The sequence below is a fragment of the Phyllobates terribilis genome, unplaced genomic scaffold (genome assembly GCF_046119375.1).
Source record: "Phyllobates terribilis strain yellow unplaced genomic scaffold, ASM4611937v1 Scaffold_8__6_contigs__length_399053987, whole genome shotgun sequence".
NCBI classification, from domain to species: domain Eukaryota; kingdom Metazoa; phylum Chordata; class Amphibia; order Anura; family Dendrobatidae; genus Phyllobates; species Phyllobates terribilis.
In genome coordinates this window covers 369134856-369138202 of record NW_027362768.1, presented here as the reverse complement: position 1 = coordinate 369138202, position 3347 = coordinate 369134856, and the positions used below count along the sequence as shown (strand labels likewise).

The 3347-nt window shown below is 43.5% G+C and overlaps 1 long non-coding RNA gene across 1 annotated transcript; it reads right to left on the bottom strand.

Annotated features, from left to right (window-relative positions):
* Positions 1-797: 797 nt before the first annotated feature.
* Positions 798-2866, bottom strand: LOC141156582 (uncharacterized). The gene is made up of 3 exons (XR_012247687.1): positions 2791-2866; positions 1143-1235; positions 798-918 (listed from the first exon to the last, which is right to left on the bottom strand). It is a non-coding gene; the product is annotated as an uncharacterized lncRNA (long non-coding RNA).
* Between the last annotated feature and the right edge of the window lie 481 nt (positions 2867-3347).

Sequence of the window (3347 nt, the reverse complement as noted above, 5' to 3'; positions counted from 1 at the left end):
GGCACTACAGTTGGTGCCTTCCATAGTGTATGGATGACCCTACTTGCATTTTTTGGCAGGATTTGTACTTAGTGCATAGCCTTTATGAGTCTAGAAGTACTACTATATGTCAAATTGACCAGAATGTGTATGAGACCCTCCTTTATTCTAATACAGGATGTATCAGAATCCCTAATTTTTGGCAGTTCTTTCTTCCTTCATAAATTACTCTGAAATTACCTATTTGCTAATAAAAATAAAATTTTGGTTTAAGTCATTATACAGGAAAAAAATGTTTCTTAAAGAAGTTGTCCAGTACTTTAGATTACCCCCCCCCCCCCCAATGTATCCCCACGGGGCCCCTAAGGATTTTTGTAATTAGCTTACGTTGCAGCCAAGGATAGCGCCGCTCACAGGCATCACGTGACCCCGCGCTGACATCACGACAAGTGAGGCGTGACAGCTGGATTGTGGGCGCGATCACCCCCCGCGTCACACCCAGCATTCACCCCGTGCGTTCCCAATGAATGGGGAGAGGGAGAGCGTGAGGTGGATATAACATGTGTAGCATTGATATGCCATAAATGTCAGTAATATTCAATTAAATTCAAAAGGACATTAATCAATTTATTTTTTTTAAATTAAGAATTACATGGAAGGTTGAAAAGATGTTCTTGGAGGCCTTTGACTTTTGCAGATATTTCTTGCTGGTCAGACGGCCACAGGTACAGTAGATGGTACAACTCTTTCCACGCAGGTACAGCATTGATGGTGGATGTGCTGTACTTTCTTCAGGGCACTAGATGTGAGGGTTTTCTGCCCTTGAGATGTTTCTGGTGCCCTGGTGACAGTGGGCAAAAATGCAGCTTTGTCTGATAGTGCGAGCAGCCCTGGATAATCCACGCCGGCAGGATGATATCATCCGGCGGAAGATAGAACCTATAAAAAAGATGTAAAACCGATGTAAGTAATGGGACTCCATATTAGAGGACACTACTGTGGTGTCTCTGTGGGAAGCCGGTAGAGGAATCTTCTCCATACAGAGGTGCTTGATCATTGTCAGCCATCATACATGTGACAATCCCACCACTGACAGATGACATCTGCTCCACATGACTTATCTCACTGACATCATACAACATGGAGATTATCCTCACACTTACCTCGCCTACTACTTTCCCCCTCTTCCACTTTATTTGTTCTTTGCTGTTTTCTCAGATTTAGTGCAGATTTCTTTCTCTCCTGAACTGGAGGTTCTAATAAAAAGTCAGAAAAAGATGTTCATTATAAACTCCTCAAAGATTAATTTTATATGTTTATAGAGTTACTCAAACTGGTTAATCTGCACTTGTAGCTTTTCTGTGTGCGGCCATGTGGTGTCTCCCTTATTAACATGACATTACTTGCAGCAACCAAAGTGTTTTTATATAATCCGTCAGATAACACTTAAGCGTAAGATTAAAGAAGACTCATCACCAGGTCTTAAGTGTCCAGAATTCACTCTTACTTTATTCCCCTGCTCCCCTGAGGACTCTGTTTTTGGTTTTTATTAAAATCCCCCTTAGGCTATGTGCCCACGATGCAGCAATGCTCCGGATTTTTTCCTGAGCGTTTCTGATTCTCCCTGGCACAAAAAAAGGATGCGGATTGTACATGCGGATTGTACATGCGGATTGTACATGCAGATTGTACATGCGGATTGTACATGCGGATTGTACATGCGGATTGTACATGCGTTTCTCCTGCCAGGGACATGCGGATCATGCGATTTCGCATGCGGGTTGTCAATCACTTTCCAAGCGATTTTAGCATCACTTGGAAAGTGCTTGACAACTTGGTCGCACTATATAAATCCATGCAACCGGCATGGATTTATATAGTGTGACCGAAAGAATGGTAAAAAATAAATATACTTACTTTCTGATGCCCACGGAGTCCTTGTCTTGGCTTGCCGGCAGCTCGCGGTAGATTTAAGGACCAGCCAACATCATTGGTCGCATGACCCGTCACATGACTAAATGACGTCATCGCAGGTCCTTTAGTCTACCGCGAGCTGCCGGCAAGCCGAGACAAGGAACCGGAGGCCATCAGAAGGTAAGTATAATATTTATTTTTTATTTTATTCTTTTTTTTTACAGGTTCTATGGTAGGGGGGGTCTGGAGGAGAGTCTCCTCTTCTCCAGACCCGAGTACCATCCGCACATTGAAACACATGGATTCCGCATGTACAGATGCAGTGATGCGGATTCCATGCGTTCCAATGCAAGTCAATGGCGGTGAAAACGCAGGACTTCTGCAAAATAATTGGTAGTGCTGTGGATTTTTCCGCAATGATAATCCGCAGCGGAAATTTCCGTAGCATGTGCACAGCACATGCGGATTATCATTGGGGAACATGGCAGGCCTTGTACCAAGCGTTTTTAAGCGTTTCTGCAGCGGAATTGCCGCTGCGGAAACGATTACAAACGCATAGTGAGCACACCGCCTTACAGTTCCACAGACAGGGGCCTTTTTATTTAGTGGTCATTTTTATGGTCTTTACCACACTATAATACTGAAGAAGAGGCTGAAGACACCCCCGCCCCCAGATAATCCTGTTAGCACCACCCCCTTGTAAAGACCATAAAAATTAGCACTAAATAAAACTGCCAATAACTCTGGAACCGTATGGTGGATTTTACCAAAACAAAATATTGAATACTCAGGGGCAGCGGGAATAAAGTAAGTCATTATCTGAGCCTTCATGTGCAGATTCACATTACACTTTTGTATCATAGCCTATAATGGGATGGTCTATAAATCTGCACATACCTGACAATGAGGGCGAGGATGACTCACACTTTTTAGCAGTGACACACTGATTGTCACCATCATCAGTTTTGGAAGGGGGAGATTCTTTCTGCCTGTTTGGTAGAAGAAAGTCAAGTAAATTACAAGTGAAAACAATACAAAAAGGAAGAACACCTGCCTGTAAGGCCATTTGGGACATCATGAAGGGGATACTCTGCTCAGGACCCCATTCTACCAGCAAGAATGGAGTCTAATTAGTAATATTGGCCTATAAAGAATAGTGTTGAGCAACCCCCGTAGTGTTCGAGTTCGGTTCCGTTCGTCGAACACCCGTGTGTTCGCCGAACTGTTCGTCGAGCACCTACGAACACTGTTAAAATCAATGACAGGCAAACAAAAACACATAGAAAACACCTTCAAAGGTGTCCAAAACCTGACAAACTGCTCAGAAGACACATCGAAAAGTGACAAGTACATATAGTCATGCGAAAAGAAAAGAGGTGGAGGAGTAAAAGGAGGGGGAGACACAGATATAGGCATGTCATGCCCTTCTAAAACCAAAAAAGTGCGAAGCCGAC